At 35.0% G+C, this 18589-nt stretch overlaps 1 pseudogene; it reads right to left on the bottom strand.

Annotated features, from left to right (window-relative positions):
* Positions 1–12961, bottom strand: part of LOC149531980 (G2/mitotic-specific cyclin S13-7 pseudogene) — an 88292-nt pseudogene extending 75331 nt beyond the window's left edge.
* Between the last annotated feature and the right edge of the window lie 5628 nt (positions 12962–18589).

The following is an 18589-nucleotide window of genomic DNA, read 5'->3' as shown; positions in this document are numbered from 1 at the left end:
GCAAGATCAAATTGAGTCATAGAATCATCCCCAAGATGAGGCTTTGATCCTCATGAGTCAAGATTCAGATTATCACGATACCTATCCATATAACTCTTTATAAGATACGATAAAGTGTGATCAATCGATGACAAGATGAAATAGATGACAAAGATGTCACACAAAAAGGAAAAAGATGCCCCTAGCAATGAGATGCCCTAAGTGATGAGGAAATAATATTGGAACAAGATATCTCGAGCAATGAAGATTCAGATTGATTTGAAATTCAATTTCAATGATGTAATCATCCTACCCGCTTAGGAGCGAAATCAAAAGATGACACAACAGAAATATGATGTAAAGCAATATGTTGAGAGATATAGAAGAACATAAAGAGTCAGTAGAATAAAGGAGATATTAGAACAATCAAAGGAAAATTTAGAGTCAATCTGGCATGATTTCAAGGTCCTGAAGGCCATGTTTGACCAAAAGTTGACCATATTTGACCATAGTTAACTTTTTCCAAATTAGTGATGAAATTTGAAGAAATTTTGAGTTGAAAGGATTCCAAGAATCACAAAGTATTAGAGAAATTTGGACTGCACAAGTGTTTGATTGCATCGGTCCCAAAATTTTAGAACATGTCTTTAAGCTACTTAGGTTTGTTAGATTTCAAATTTCATCCCAAAAATGGATTTAGAACAGTTAAATTAGCCAGGGGGTGATTTTTGTGCAAATCAGAGCACTTTGGAAAATTATGTCACACCCTATATAAGGGACCAAGGGGTCATTTTCAAATCATTTTTGCCTTTTGTCTTTAGTGAATAGGAGCTCTAGGAGGAGGATGGCAGTCTCTGTGCAATATCACCATTTTGAGCACTCTCAACAACACAACCGATCGGTGGACTATGTACCTCTAGTGAGTGGTTGATAACCTTACTTTGTACTTTCATTTTCACACATTTCAAAGTCATTTATTGCATATTTAGCATATTATAGGAGGTTATCAATCAATTTTTGCATAAGACTATCCTTTCTTGTGTCAATCCAATCTCTTCTTATGTGAAGATTCACCAACTCAATGTTTCTTTCGTACATGTCAATGGGAATTCTCGTGCAGGAGATACCCACTTCTCGTGTGAGAAGTGCATGAATTTGGGTGAACTTCATTCAAGTTGTCATCACCTTTCGTGCGAGATCATCTTTCTTCATGTAAGGACCTAATTTCTCATGTGAAGATGCATAATCTCGCATGAAGAAATGAATTGTTGCATGAGGAAATGGATCTTCACACAAAAATTTGGCACACCATGTAATTTAAAACTTGTATTTTTTGATGTTTTAGCCTTGAATTTGCTTTCATTTCTTTGTTGTTTTGACTTTTTGAGTGAGTACTAACTATTTGTGCGTTGTTGTTGTTTGTGTGTGAAGATCTTTAGTGATGTCACATTTAGATCACATTATTAGCCATATGGAGCTCTATTGCAAAGCCTTGATGCTACAAACATGGCCCATATTGACAGATTGGGTCTCACTTCTCTATGCCAAATCCCAACAGTACTAGTGAATCATGGCTTGCTGACTATCTTGGTTGAGTGTTTCCATTTGAAAAAAAACACATTTCACTTACCACAGGGAGAGATGATGATCACTCTTGAGGAAATATATATGATATTGCAAATCCCCTTCAATGGACCAAGAGTGGTCTATGACATAGTACCTCAGGTAGGTATAGAGGCATTGTGTGCCATCTTCTAGAGACAGCTAGCGATTGGGTGAGCCATTACATGGGATGAGTTCATACACACCTATGGACTAATAGATAGATTGGATTTAGTGTTAGCCATATTAATTAGCTGATTCTTGATGCCAGATAGAGGATAGCATGGATTAGAGTGTGGATGGGGGGTCATGTTGCAACATATGCTTGATTCTCCTGAGTGATTTAGATGGGGCAAGTACATGTTGGCACACATGTTCTATGAGATGCACAAGATTGAGTATCATGAGTGAAAGAGCATGGCCACCAGAGTTTATGTTTTACAAATTTGGGCATTGGAGTGTCTACCCATGATGAGGCCCATTTTTTAGGATGCCCACAATCGTATAGAGTCATAAATATGTAGATATAAGGGGTAGATTACCTAGGTAGGCATGGGTAAGACAAATCATTGGATGACCCATTTGATGACCTAGTCTCCATCATATGGTGGCCATAGTGAGAGATAGAGGATTGGGATGATGCTTCGAGGGAGCTAGGTTGGATGTTCTTCTCATGGCCACTGGTGGGTAGGACCACACAGATTATCAAGAGATTTTCTATTACACGCGTGTGGAGGTAGTGGCCACAAGATATCTCCTAGGAGTATTGTGTCTATGTGAGGGTAGCCTAGGACCTGATGCAAGGATGGCCTATAAGATTAGATGCTGGTAAATCTATGATTGATGTGTGCAACCTTGTTACAACATAATGGGATTACCTTCCAAAGATATCAAATGTAGGGGCAATGTCGGCATATTAGGCCTATCTTATCAGTCACCCCTTCCTACACTTCACAAATCCCTTAGGGGTAGTAGCACAAGCTCCGCAGTAGGTAGTAGTATAGGGGCCTATATAGCAATAGAAACCACCATATCAGCATTAGCCATAGAGTCCACCATAGGTTCCACCACCATAGTAGCATCAGCCACAAGGTCCACCACCACAAGTGAGACATAGGGTATAATAGGTGTAGATTCCCCATAGTAGATGGGGTCAAACCTAGGTGCTAGAGGTAGTGGTGGAGAGTAGGGTCAATGATAGAGGGTGAGGGTAGAGGAGTAGGCACTTGTAGAGTAGGAACTTGAGATGTTGGACGAGGAGTTGCAGGAGCAACCTACTACTAGACCACAAGATTCACTATGATGGTATAGAGAGCGGATTTTCCATGCCTCTTGATAGTTGGGAGATCTACAAATATAGGTGGCCATCAAGGATGCACAGATCTCTCAACAAGATTAGGATATTTAGAGGTTATGGGATCGAGTGCAGATTGCCAAGAAGAGAGTAGAGATGCTGCAGGATGAGGTATGATTGCAGACAGCCTGAGCAACATAATATTTTGTAGCATACTCAATAGTGGTGCCTGATGAGGGTTAGTAGGTGCCTCATTTATCATAGTATGCTCATGAGTCTAGGGGTTCATGCCCTCTCACTAGACTAGATATGTCACATTCTCCTCTTCCTCTTGCTAAAGCTGATGGTGTAGGCCACAACTAGTCATATGATATGCTTAGCACCAATTTTGATTCTGGCTATGTATTGATTGGTGTGCTGGCACCATTTTGTATAATTTTTGATCGATAACACTTGAGTAGCATTCATTTTTGTACTGACACATTTTTTTGAGATATATATATATATATATATATATATATATATATATATATATATATATATATATATATATATATATATATATATATATATATATATATATATATATGAGATTTTGAATCGAGTAGCATTGTGTTCATGTCATTGTTAGTGTCTTTTCCTTTGATGTACATGAGATGTTTATATGATCATTATGAGATATGAAATGTGATGTAATGGATGAATTTTTGATGTGATGTGACTTGATTATGTAATGTAAATGACATGAGTTTATGGATGTAATGTATATGGAAATGAACTGACATCTCATGAAGTATTGTATGTTTTTGCTTGACAGTGACATGTATCCCCTCGAAGAGTGCGTGAATACGAACCAAAGAACCAAATGCTTGTGCAGCCATGGAAAATCCTAATATGTTTGAAGAGATCCACAATCCCCCATCATGAAGGATGGAAATAGAGTTGTGATTGAATCACATGATTATGCAAGTGAAATATGCAATGCAAGACTATGTTAAATGCAACCCTAGGTCTAGTTACCAAGCGTTGAAAATTTATCATCACTTAACATAGAACAAAATCCTATATGTCCTACACTTCCCACTAATAGTATAATCATGGGAATATGAATAGGACATATATTATAAGTTTGTTAGGATTGAACATAAGCATTTGAGGAACAAGAAGGCAGAATGACTAGGACATTTGTCCCTTTTATTGTAGCAAGTTAACATAAGCATCAAAATATAAACATTAGGATGACCAAAAATTTTCTTTCATGGTAGACACATCAAACACATGAGAAATTCATCTTATGCTAAGTATTTAGTAAGTATTCTATCTACAATAACCCTTGCATTCACAACCTGAGACATAAGTGTGCTAGGTATACTCGTAGTGACCCATCTGTTCACTTAATAGGATGAGTATCAATATATAATATAGCATGAAGAGTTCACTCTAATAGACAAGGAGAAGAACCAATGCTATTGATGTATTCATATAAAAGGAGTCAAGGTACACTCGACCATCCAATATGAGATGGAGGCTCTTATAGCAAACACCCCTTTTATAGGAATATGCCAACTTATTGGAACTAAACCACAAGCAAAAAAAAAAGAAAATATCATGCCCCTAGTCATTACTTCTCTAGTCAAAAATGACATCATCGAGTTGCTTGAGGAGACATGATGAAAGCGAAAGCAAAAAATAAATAAAAATTGCTTAACATATCCAAACATGTAGATCATTTTTAGTTCAATTTTTGTCATGGGATTGATGTCAAGTGTTAGTGTCCAAAACATGGATGAAAAAAATCTCTTCAGTTAGGGTGACAATAGTAGGCAGACATAGTCAAAATGACTGGTGATTGAGGTCAAAGAGGAATCTTCAAGGTGAAGAACCTAAGAGGATTGACCATAGTAGACAAACACAACCAGGATGACTAGTGAATGATGCAAGAGAGATCTTCCATAAAGGAATCTCAAAACATGACCCAAGCAATAGTAGGTAGACTTAGCTAAAACAACTAGTGACTATTGCAAAAGAGATTCTATGAGGAGAATCTTGACAAAGAGTGATACTAGTGACAATAGGTAGACATAGCCAAAATGACTAGTGACTATCTCAAAAGAGATTCTATGAGGAGAATATTGAAAAGAGTGATACTGGTGATAATAGGTGGGCATAGTGAGGACCACTAGTGATTGTTGCACAAGGTTCTATGACATTGAAGGGTAATGCTTTCAAGTTGTGACAAGACTCAATCCATGGATACATGAGTAGAAAGCGAGAAAAGTAGTAAAGGAACTATATAGATAGCCAAATGATGGTCTACAAGATGGAGCATTGGGAACAAGAGGTGCCTATTTATGAGGTTTTCACCCTCTTGGCAGAAATTTAGTTTACCACAATGGGAACTAGAAATGTATGCATAAATTTGTGGGCCTCTGAACCTCACACACACTTCAACATGGTCCTTACCTATGGATTCATCTTAGAATGAACATGGGATAATTCATCCAAGAGGTCTGATAGTGTGACCCATTGATTTCTATCTTGAAGGATTTTTCCTATTTATGCTCTCAGATTTGAGGTATAGGTAACCAGATGATTCTAAAACAAAGGGTTTAAATTCGATTAAGTCTATATTGAATGAAATTATTCTATATGAGGTATGCAATTATTCTAAGAACATATAAAATAAACTAGATCATATATATGCATACTAAAGCTATATGATATTTAATCTAAGAATTGAAAGCTTATGCTAATAATGAGTAAGTGAGTGCACGATCGAATAGAGTTTTGATACGAATTCAATTCAACCCCCTTAATGAGGAATTATGAGCCCCTTAAATAGAATCTAGAAATGAATCTACAGTCAGGATCAACCTTGATGAACAATTAGGATTAGATAGAAGATTTAGTTAATATGGAAATTTCCTTGTGCAGGTGGAGTGAACTATTTCAAATTTGAGTGTGACGAGTAGTTAACTGAACTTGTCATAAGTGTGAGAGAAAGTTAACTACATTGATTCCAATTTCAAGAAGTAGTTCACTTAGAGTTTCCATTTAGAATTGAAGAGAGTATTTTGAAGATATCATTTAATTTAATAGGTGAGATATGAGCTCATAAATACCTTTTTCATTTAATTGAATAATCTAATGCAATTAATTAAAGTGGGAATAATATTAAATTAAATACTTTAATTCCCTAGTACATTAGCCTTAGGATATAATTTAATTTAATTAAAGTGTAAACACTTCAAATTAAATCAAATATTAATCAGATAGGTTTAATGTGACTAATATGAGTCAATACTTTAGGAATTAAATAAATAGCATGATTAATGTAAATTAGGGTTTTTTTGCATTTGACAATTAGGTCAAGTAGCAAAAAATAGAACTAGAATTTCCTAGTGACATAGGATTTTAGAATTGACCAAAACATACCAAAATTGGTGATCATGGCAATGAGCCAATTTTGGGGTATTACAAAAACTAACTTTGGAATGATTTCCTATGTTGACCAACAAAAGCTCAGTTAACATTGCAAACTTGTAGAAATCATTTGGCAACTAAGTTAACTTGGTGAATGCTAACTCTATTATCATTTCCCTTCATTAATCAAGTGATCTTGGTTAACACTCTTTTCTTCCTAAATTCCTTCAATGCCCAAGTATGATCATTGATACTATCATCTATTTAGAGTAAACTTTTGAATGCTTGGTAGACAAGGAAACCTATTTTCACTAACCAAGTGAGCTCAGTAAGCACTATCTGTCAATTGATATGACAATTGTGTAACATCAAAAAGAACACACTATTAATGATTTAGTATATGTTTTTGACAACTAGTACCATATAAAGAATCTATAGGTCCACCCACCTTGTTTTGTAGAGGCTAAAGTAGAAAAAGGGTCTAGCCTTATATTTGGCTTGGTGTCTGAAAGGGTGTGTTGAAGATGGGAAGTATATACCCCTAGATGTCTCTTGTTCTTAGTGGGGTAATTTGAAATTGTGAAGCTTCAAAAAACCAACAGTCTCTATGTCATCTATCTGGATTTTATCAACTACATACACTAGTTGATCCAAAATTATATGATGATTATTCAACTTTGTGATTCCAAATGCATCTATAAAAATATCTTTTATAGAATGAAGTATCTATCTTCTCTTCTTCTCTCTTTTCAACTACTTTTGATTTCCCCTACAAATCAACAAGATTTTCTATTCTTGCATTTTCTCTACTGTAAGATTATTCCAATCATATTTAGGAAATGTAATTATCTCATCAAGGCTCATTGACTCATCATCTCCTTCACCTACATGAATCACATCTTGAGATTGTGATGGTGTATGATGGGGTACTGATAATTGCAAGTGTTTTCCTTTTTCATTTGATCTTAACTTTGACTATTACACTTGTGTAGAAATCACCTATCACATAGGTGTCACATTGGTTGGTTTAGCAACCTTTGCACTTGGAAATTGAATATGAACTTGAGTATTCTCTTTCTCTTTCTATGTTACTTCATCCTCTACCAATTTAGTGCAACAACCTTTCTCAAAATTTTCTTCTTTTTTTTCAATATTTGCATAAAACTTAGTGTATATATAGATAATATCTTACCAAGTTACTTGGCACTTGCATCCTCTAAAATTGATGCGACATTAACATCATTAGTCTTCTTGACTTCAAGCTTTGGATATTTAACTATCTATAATAAAATTGGGTTAGTGAAGAGTTATCTTGAGTCATTCATTAAGCTTTTAATTTCTCCTTCTATCAATATATTTGGATTAGGTGGAGGGGTGTTAGTGTCATCTTCAGTTGTAACTATCTCTTTTTTATCATACCGATTACCTAGTTGTTGAAACTCCTTGGTCAGCATGGCCATTTCTTGCTTGTATTCATCTTAAAATTCTATGGCATCTCAACCTTCCCTCACTTCAAAAGATGCAATACGAAATCAAAATTATTCTTTCCATACTTGAATACTATCTTGCTCAACTTCATGAGCTTTATTTTTCAAAACATTATATACTCTCTCCCTTGGCATAAAATTCTTTAAAAAATCTTGAAGGTCTATAGACATATGAGTCTTCCTTAAATATGGCATAACTTGTGCCAATGTTGTCTCTCTTATTTTCTTTCCAATGGATTATGCTCACTTCCACTTAGCATCCACTTTGTTTTATAAAACCACTATAATTCTAGTCCTCAATTGTAGATGTGTGTGCCTGAATTTGATCATCATCTCTTTCATTGCACTTGCATGCTTAACTTGATCATCATTATTCAAAGAATCATACTAAATGTCTTTGAATCCCATTTTTTAGTGTTTGAAACTACTGAACAACAAAATGCTCAATACCAAAGTGATAATACTAATATAACCTTAGGATTAGCCAATTCCTATAAACAATTACATGTGCAAAAGACTTGGACCCAACTTCAACAAAACCAAGGATGGTTTTCTACTCTTAGGCTCTCCAAAATCAAGATGGGTATACCTAGGGATGATTCTAATGCAAACTATTGAATAAAAAATAACTTAGTTTCATTCTAATTATCAACTTCTATAGTTAGGCACATACACAATTTACCAATTTCTTTAATGCTTACAAGTTTATGTGCATCCATCATAAGAAGATCTGGTCATGATTCTCCTAGGGTTTACAAGTATTTCTAGAAATAGCTACTACCTAAGACTCATAAACTAAATATAAATGAGTGGTGACTAGCATTATAACCTCAAACAAAATGAAATGAAAATGATTTTGAATTTATAATTGTATTGAAATGTAGAAGAAAACTTTACTCTCAACCATTTCTAGTTTATATGACCACTGGCTTATTGATGAGAGCAAAGAGTCAACTATTGGTAGGAGATCTTGTTCAATTAAATTGTAATTGAATTTATCAACTATAATCACCTATTTCTATTCCTATGAAATATTCTTTTCATAAACTCATAAATTTTACTGATTTATTGAAGCATTTACATAATCCATTGAATTAAAAGCAACAATATAACCAATGGACAACCCATCCAGACTGCATTCAATCAATTGAACCTTATTCAAATGATCTCAAAATTAACAAACTCATGAAATGGAGATAGAAAATGGTGACACAGATCTAGTGTAAATACCCTTGTGCATTATCCCTTTTTGCTAACAAATACAATAACCAATAGAAACTAAATGAGAAACCCAAAAATTTATACTAATTCTATCATTTCTATCTATCATCAGAAAGTACATAATTAGAAGTAAACTCAAAAATAACTACACATAATTGGAGCAACTATACTTTCTTGATAATTGAAAAACCATACAAGTATTTAGACCCTCACAATACCTTAAAACCTCATTTATATAAGCATGTGTAGCAATAAGCAAAGGGAAATTGTGATTTATAGGTGTCCTTTTACAACAATATGTAAAAAAACCTTTTTCAAAATATCTTGGACACCTTAATTCAAAAAGGAACAACAAAAATAGTTCCATATGATAGTTGGAGGATAAAAACTTTAACTTTGTCTTTTTCTCTAGTTGCCCCCTATTGGTAAATCCTTTATTTCTATGATTGCTTCCCATACAATGAGTTCAATTTTGGTGGGCCACTTACATGTCTTGGTTGTTCCTAATTCACCAATAGAATTCTATCACCTAGCATTAGTGATCACTTTCCCTTTTGTGGGAAACCAATTCATTTCAATTTCAATCTTGAATAGGGTATCAACAAGTTCATTAAAAACACACTCATCAATATCACCTTGAAAAATGGATGCCACCTATGAAAAGTCTACAATATGGTCAAAAAAATTAGACCATTCATCTAAATCCTTTACTTTATTATTAGAATCAAGGATAGAAAAAATTAAAGAATGAAAACCATTTGTCAATATTTTCATTTTATTCTGAATTATTGCCAATTTCCCTATGAAGAATTGCAACAGATCTTTCACCTTGTCCATGCCCTCATTTATAGCAATAACCTTATCAGAAAGGTCTAGCCTTTTGGCTAGCAATGGTATTAACTTGTCAAAGAATTGCATGTAAGGTCCCCATTGTTGGAAAATTGGATAAAGCCAACCTACTACTTTCTTTACACACATGTTCTATAGATTGTAAGTTGATGCATGCATTATATGCATCTTGAGAGATTATCTTCAAGATGCTTATTCTCTGACTCAGCACATTCATCATAACATTGTTCTTTGTTGCACTGTTAGATTGAGGAACCTCTATTTCCACACTCACCATAGGGACTGGCACTATCACTCCTATAGGTATCTCTTATATTTGGCCTTCTACTTCTATAGTGTGCTTTTCATCTTCCACTTGTCTAGGTGCATGTTTTTCCTCTACATCAGACTGAATTATTCTTTTATAGATGCCACCTTTTCTTCTAGGCTCTAAATTCTCCCTTCCAACTCCCCTATCCTCTATTTTTTAACAAAACTCATTTTGATCTCTTCCTCATATAGCATTTTGACATCTAGACATTCATTGTATATAGTAGCTAACCTATCCTCAATTTGATCTACTTTTGCCTCATTCATGAGTGCAAAGTGTTTGACCAGGCTAGAGATCTCTTTTCCACTACTTTTATCTAATGTTCAAACAATCATGTTGTCCTATGCAGTTTCCTATATGTTCATCATTTTAGGTTTTTTGGTGTCTAGGGCAACACTCCATACTACTAGGGCCTTTGTGTTTGTGTTAAAACATGACCCCCTCTTCAGTCCCTCATTGCTACTGGCCTCATAGCTAATGGCTTTGTCTTGTCTCCTCATTTGATCAAGAACAAATTCTCTCTCAATATCCCAATTTGGTATCAAAATCATAACACTCCTATGTACCAACTCCCTGGTTTCTGCAGGGGTCATTGTTTCACTATTTGGTTAATAAGCTAACAATTTTTGAACCAATTCACTATTCTTCTTAGGATCCTCTCTTGGCATGAGGCTCAATGTGAGCTCATTCTATTTTGTTTTATAAAGAAAATTTTTTAATTTTGATGATTTAATGGAATCATCATCCTCCATATTTTTTTTTTAGATTTGATGAGTTTATCATCCAATCTTGATGCTACAATTTGAAGATCACTAGAGGCTTTTCCTAGCTCTATAGCCCTTTGATTAAAATAAATTTTCCTAATGGCAAAAAAATATTCATCATTCCTTGGCATCACTTGCAAGGCCCTACTTACCACCTTCTCTAGGATGTGCATTGTTTTCTACCTCTTATTATCCTTTGGCACCCATGTTGAAGATGATGGTTGCTCCTCCTCCACATGAACCTCCAATTGTACATCTAGCTTAGGGATTCTCTATTTATAGTTGCTTCTTCTCCCTTTGGCTCATGTGGCATCTAAGAAATTATGTAATCAAAATTTTCTACCATCTTCCTTAAGTTACTAGGGTATGGAATTTCTATATAGAAACCCTTGAAATTAGGGTTCGTCCTTCTTAAGGCCTCCTCCACCTTCCTTATTTCACCATATTTTCCTAATAGCTCATCAACCTCCCCCATTGCTACTATATTAGCAATCAAATATTCTATAAATATTGGCTTACTAGGAGGTAAAATATAACCCATGATGGCTTTAACCTCATTTGTAATGTAGTTCTTAGTATCATATATCCTATAAGGTCCAGTGGAAAACTTATACTGACCTAGGTATTCACTCAATTCTTCAAATGCATTCTTACCTATTTCAAAATCTCCTACCTTAAAAATTCTACAAACAAATGTGGGTTTGTGTAAAAAAGGAGGGATCATCTCTTTGTTCATTATTAGGAATTGCTAAAAGAATTCAATAATGGCCAATCTAGGGGGTAAATACTTGGGCAAAATGTGAGGAGGCTATGAGCATGCATATACCTCATTATTGTGCACTGCTTAAAAAAAATATGTCCCCCCAATTATGATCTAATTTTGTTTTCTCATCGAAGAAAGAATGTCTAAGAAAAGTTTTCAAAACATTTGGGGCCCTAAAGAAAGTACGGTCTAGTTGCCTCATAATCACACAACTAAACAGATTAAAGAACATAAGTGCATTTGAATAATGTAAATTTCTATCCCAAATGGAAGTCCATAGTTGCACAAGTAACTTGCCAAATTCATCATAAGTTTGATCGATGAAGTCCTAGCTGATATAACCAGTGTTGTAATACAAGATCAAGTGCATCAATAGTGAGTAATGATGGAACTTGAAATCCTTCAATTCTCCTTTATTTGCATTGACAATTTGAGTGCGCATATTGTCCATGATGAATGCCACATAATCATATTCTTTGTGCTGGAAGGGGTTTTGTATGTCACATGCCATCAGAAATAATGAACCATATACACAGTCCTCTATACCATCACTTCCTAGAACCTTGTGCAGTCCATATACAATATTATTGAAGTAGTTCTTGAACCTACTCAAGGGAAAATGATCCCCTACCTTCTTTGGAATCAGCCCCGCCTTTGTTACATTCTAAGGGATTTGGGGTAGCATCACATTGTTCACAAAATAGGTCTTATTTCTCCCAAATTTCCCTTGTAACTCTTCAATGTCAATAGGTACATCTGTTTGTCATTCTAATACAAAACCTTCTATGAAAGAAGTTCCATCCAGTGTGCACAAAAAGCTCTTGTTATGCCTTTGGAATGTCCTAGTGTCTAGTTTGTAAGAATTTATCAGTGCCTTTAATAGGTCCACATCAAAAAACACCTCTAGGGATATCAACTTTTCCATTTTCCTATTCCATGGGTTGCAGACTAGTATGTTTTTAGTTCTATTTTGGTAGAAATCTAAAAAATAGATTAAAACCATCCAATCCTAGGGAATTTTTCATCCCTAACTATGAAATAAGGGTCTTTGAAAATATGGTTATTTTCCAAAATGGCATTGGATGACCCTAGAAGGATCTTTAGCCAATCTTTTGCATGCTTATTTGGCTTCCTAACCCTTGATTTCTTCTCTATTTTGATAGCACCCTTCTTCCTTTTTCCTTTAGGTGTGACCTTTGCAACATTGTCACCCTCGTCTTCAACCTCTACTTCTTCTGCAGGAACCTCTTTGACTTCTTTCTTAGCCATTTTCTCTACAAATTATACTTTGAACTCTCATAACAATAACACAAAAATCATGAGGCTATGGATACTTGGAGAATTTTTTAGAATAGGAACACAAATTCTTCAAAATGGTAATATTTCAAATGTTCAATCAAATATTTATGGTTTAGTCATACAATCTACCAACTTTTTAATAAATTCTGCATGCACAAGTTTTGAATACCACCTTCATAGGTTGACAACAAGGAATATCAATCATGAAATTTGATCTTGAAGTACTTTTTAGTGTTTTATTTTACTTGGCCATGGTGAATTTGTCCTTTTTTTTGAACTACCATGACACCTCAATTGCTCCCTTTTCAAATTTTGGTCTTTTTTTTATACACTGAATCAAAACCTTTCAATCTTCATAAGCCCAAAAACACACTTAGCAAGCCTTTACATATGTCTAGTGATGCTTTAGAATACTTGAGGCATGGAAGCATTAGGGTTTGTCTAGCAATGTATTGAAAATTATTTTATACTCTTACATAGCTCCTTACACTATAGAATCTCAACCCTCCTTAGCAGATACTTATGTTCTTACATTTCAAACCTTTCTCCTATGAGAGTAAAGCCTTTGCTACAATCTTCACTTTACCCTTTTTGTTGATACACACACATATCACCGAAACCCTTATGAAATTTCTTTATGCTATTATGCTTCCTTCACTACTTAGGACATTGTAACACTTTACACATTTGTCCTCCAATAATACACTTCAGGCTTTATCCATGGCATCGTAATATCTCTTATCTTTTCTTTATATCTCCTTTACACCTGCACGAGTTACCTTAACCTTGTAACATTAGAAAGTCTTTATAAATGGCATCCTACTCTTATGTTTCTCCTTTCTTGTAGCAACATAAAGCCTTCTTTTCATTCCTTTATATATTCTTTTACAATTATACACTTAGACTTAACTTGTAACCATGAAGAAAGGGATGAAACAACTATTTGTTCATACGGTGACTATGCAATCATAAAGGCATAATGAGAAATTTCACTTTTCACTTATCAACAACCCAAATTGCATCTTAGAAAAATAGAAAAGAACATCACCGTTGATTTTAGGCACATGCAAAATGAAGAACTTAAGTTGTTTTCCATGTAGGTTGGGCCCATTTGGCATGTATGGCATGTCACTATTTGATTTGTTCTCATTAGAGCCCATCTAACAACTCAACAAGTCAAACTTAGCATGATCACCATTATAATATGGCTTTATGGTTGTCTGAAAGTCCAAGAAGTGAAGGCACATAAACAAAATTGAACTTCACTTTCATTCTTATGAGTTCCTTTTACATGTAAAACCTTAAGACACTTTATGCCTTCTTATAAACCATCCTTTATGCCATACTGAGATATTATGCCTTTATGCCATTCAATAGAATGGAGGTGCATAGATCAAACCACAATACCTTGCTGCCCCTCTACTCAATAACTTGCTCATATTCTCGTAAAGTGATCTAACACATCTCCTTTAAAACCTTTCATGCTCATATGCTTAACACTTTAATGTATGACCACAAATACCTCTTCAAACTCCTTTCGCTCACTCACTCAACTTATCACTATAAAGCTGTAGGACCACTTTCAAAGCATAAAAAGCCTTTATGCCTCTTTGCCCAAGGATCAAGTGTATGATAGAGGAACCTCAATATGAACTATTCTGCTACTATAGAAAACATAAATGTATCCCCATAAAACATGAGCTCCTTTATGCCTTTATGTTGCATGGTGAAACATGACCACAAAAACATGAGCAAGAAGGTACTTCATTCTTACGAGAAACCCTACCCCATAAGACCATAAAGGGAAGAACTTAAGTGCTTTACAAACCCTTTTGAAAATTTGAAAAAGTTTTAGGTTTTTTACACTCTTAGGGTATTTCAATGACTATTTTGATGACAAACCTTGAAAATTTAATAGAATTCAAATAGCAAGCGAACTAGGGCATGACTAGGGTAACCTAAAAATTTGAAAAAATTATAAGGAACAAAACCCTAATCTAGATTATACAATGACTTAAATGATTTTTCACCAAAATTTTAGAAATTCTCTGTACTATGAAAAATCAGACCAACAGTGGCTCTATCTAGGGATGATAGACTACTTGAGTCTATGCAAGAGTTCAAAATATATGGAAGAAAGGACCACACACCTAGTATGGGAATGACAAATTCTTCAAAGAGCACAAAACAAAACAATAGAAACAAGGAACTAGACTATATAGAGATATTTACAAGGATCTAAAAAATATAAAAAATATACAAGAACACAAGGAAACCTAAAAACTATTGTTCATGGAAAATAAATACTTTAAGAAAAGTACCTCTTCAAGAATTATCCATGAACTGAAAATTCAAGAATGTCACCAATTAAATCTTTCAAAAAATATGAATCTTCTCCACTTATATCACAAATGCTATATGAGCTAAGCCAGATTGGGTCAAATTTACCATGCTTTCATTTATCTTCCATTCTAGCATTCCACATCAATACCATGTCACCTATTTCAAATTTCCTCTCAATGGCCCTTTTGTCATATAAGTGCTTCATTTGCGATTGTAACTTGGCATTCTAAATAGAAGACTCTCTCCTTGCTTCTTCTAATTGAAAAATATCATCCATTCTGAGTTGTATCTCATCAATGATATCATCTTCATATAGTTGAACAAATTTATACATCTCCTTTAAGATATTCTATGGAAGTCTAGCTTTTATACCATAGACCAAATCAAATGGAGCACATCCAATGGCCTTTTTCATAGTAACCTTATCAACCCACAAAGCTAATGGAAATTTTGAATCCTAGGCCTTCTTGTTTTCTCCTAAAATCCTCTTGATGATTTTTAATATACTTTTATTACTTGATTCTGCCTAACCATTTCCTTGGTGATGATAGGGTGATGATGTGTACTCTATAATGCCACACTTCTTACAAAAAAAATTATATTCCTCAGATCTAAAACACATAGTATTATCAGTTACAATCTTCTATGGGCATCCAAACCTGGTCACAATATTATTTAGAATGAAATTAATCACCACTTTACTTGTTTCATTCTTAGTACGAATTGCTTCAACCCACTTAGTGAAGTAATCAATAGCTACCAGTGTCTAAGAATGTCCACCACTAGACCTATTTGAGATCTCACCAACAAAATGAATTCCCCATTGCTAAAATGGTGCATGTACTTCAATAGGTCTTAATGGTAAATTCTAAAAAAAATTAACTTTCAACTAAACCTTTGACAAGCATCACAAATCTTCACAAACTCATGAGCATCTTTGAAAAGTGTTGGCCATCAAAGCCAGCCCTAAGAATTTTATGAGCAGTGGTCTTAGTCATAAAATGACCACCACATACACCTTCATGCATATCCTTCAAAATTCTTTTAGATTCAATTTCATCTACACACTTCAAAAGCACCCCTTCCATATTTCTCCACCATAATTGACCTTGCACTATAACATACCTTATGGCCTATAACTTAAGGGATCTTTTCTAGTTGTCTGTTAACTCTGATGGGGATTTTATGTTTTGCAAATAATAGATCACATATTTGTACTAGTTAGAGGTATCCATATCACAAAGATTATCCCTACAACTATCATCAAGTTGATTGATTTGGTTTGCCTTTAAATTGGCTTCTATCATCAATTTGGCCAAACCTTGACCCCTTACCAGTTTAGTGATCTAAATATCAATGTTAAATTCTTATATTCTGTTAATCCATCTACATCTTCTACTAGATACCTCTTGTTGTGAAAAAATATCTTTTACAGTAGTAGTAGGATCAAAAGTAATAATAGAAGCTCCCATTAAGTAACATCTAAAAGCAACAACAATTCTACATTGTTGAGCTTAATACATTATTCCGAGCTTTGCAATTTTTGAATTTTTTTCTCACCTGGCTCCCTGTGCCTGGCTTCAGCTTTGGCTTCGGCCCTTGGTGATCTACCCTTTGCATCTAGACCTACATGGTCTCTTAGCTATGGACTCATTGATTGGCTCTACAACTTTTTGATTTTTTCTCACCTAGTTCCCTACGCTTGGCTTAGGCTTTGGCTTTGGCCCTTGGCTTCAATCCTGCCTCTATGCCTGGATTTGACTTTGGCTCAACTTTTGTTCTTGGATTTGGCTCTGCCTCCTATATGGGTCCTGCTCTTACTCTAGCAACTAGCTTTGGATTGAGTTTATTCCTGTGTTTAGCTTTATGGAGGTCCCTTTGGCTTCTAGGGTTTATTTGTCTAGTGCGGGTGGTTCGGCCATTTCATATGCTAATGTGGTTGCCTTTGAGGCTAGTCTTGGTGGACTTGCTAATAAGCCAGGGATTCATATACTGTGCATTCAAGAGCTTCGATTGTGGTAAGTAACCCTTTAAATATTGATTTAAAATATGATATTATTGATGAGATCTCAAGCTATATGGTTGAATTCTTAGCCAATGCTACTATCTTTTATTTTAAGGGTTTTTGGCCTTCTTTGTCAAACTTTCATGCCCGGATTACCCATTTTTGGGACCCCATAATTTCAAAGATAGCCCATATTTACCCTTTGCCTAGGGGTTTGTTCATTGTTAAATTTGAATCTACTATTGATAGAGATTCCATCCTTCACCATGTTTTCTATTGGGAAGAAAATTTTTCCTTGATGGCTAAACCTTGGCATAAAGATTTCAAACCATTGACAGAATCTTTTAATATGTTCCCTGTCTAGGTTAGGTTGTTGAATCTCCCCTTTCACCTTTGGGTAGATTTTGTTTTGGAGGAGGTGTGGAGATCCCTTGGTTCATTTTCTTGATTGATAAGGATTCATGCAATGTTTTTCAAACAATGTATGCTCGCATACTAGTTGAGATTGATGTCTCCAAGGCACTTCCAAAAATGATTTTAGTGGCTTCTTCATTAGGATCATGGATTATTCTTCTTGAATATGAGGGTATCCCTTTCTACTATAGGAAGTGCCACAAGACTAGTCACCTAGCTTCTGGCTGCTCTGTTGGTAAATCTAGACCGAAGATGACCCCTTCTTGGTGGAAAGGGGTCTCAAATGGTCACTACACAGTCCACAAGGTCCTCTCTATAGGTGATGTTGACTCTCTTAAAGATATTTTGGTGGAGGATTCTTCTATTGTTCCTAGCTCTTTAGCAAAGGATCATCCTTTGGCACCTTTGGTTGCAGCAAATCAGTCTTTGGTTTCTATTGTCTCATCTTCTAGTGATTTGATGGAGGATCCTCCTTTGGCTCCTTCTATGGATGAAATTTTTCTATTTTCTAGTGTCTTGGGGGCAGCCACCTCTCTATCTCCTTCTCAAGTTGATGTTCCTTCTCTTGTTTCTATTGTATCTTCCTTTGGTACATTTTTTCCCCTGGCTTCAAGGGTTTCAGGTTCTAGTTGTGGCATTGTTTCTTCTTAGAGCTAGATGGCTAATGGTTTGGTGGGGGTTGGAAGGACCACAATAAAAGGAAATATGGTCATGCCCTCCACTTCTTCTTTATCAAGGTCAAACATTCTTGTGCCTTCTTCTTTGGTTGCATATATTCTTATTGCGGCCTCTTCCCTGGTCTTAGGGATTTCTGGGCTTGGCTCTGGTGTTGTTAA

Source organism: Cupressus sempervirens, chromosome 11 (genome assembly GCF_028749045.1).
Source record: "Cupressus sempervirens isolate cs-2001-9-10 chromosome 11, ASM2874904v1, whole genome shotgun sequence".
In the NCBI taxonomy this organism is placed as follows: domain Eukaryota; kingdom Viridiplantae; phylum Streptophyta; class Pinopsida; order Cupressales; family Cupressaceae; genus Cupressus; species Cupressus sempervirens.
The sequence above is the reverse complement of the archived record's forward strand: the minus strand, read 5'-3'. Positions and strand labels throughout refer to the sequence as shown.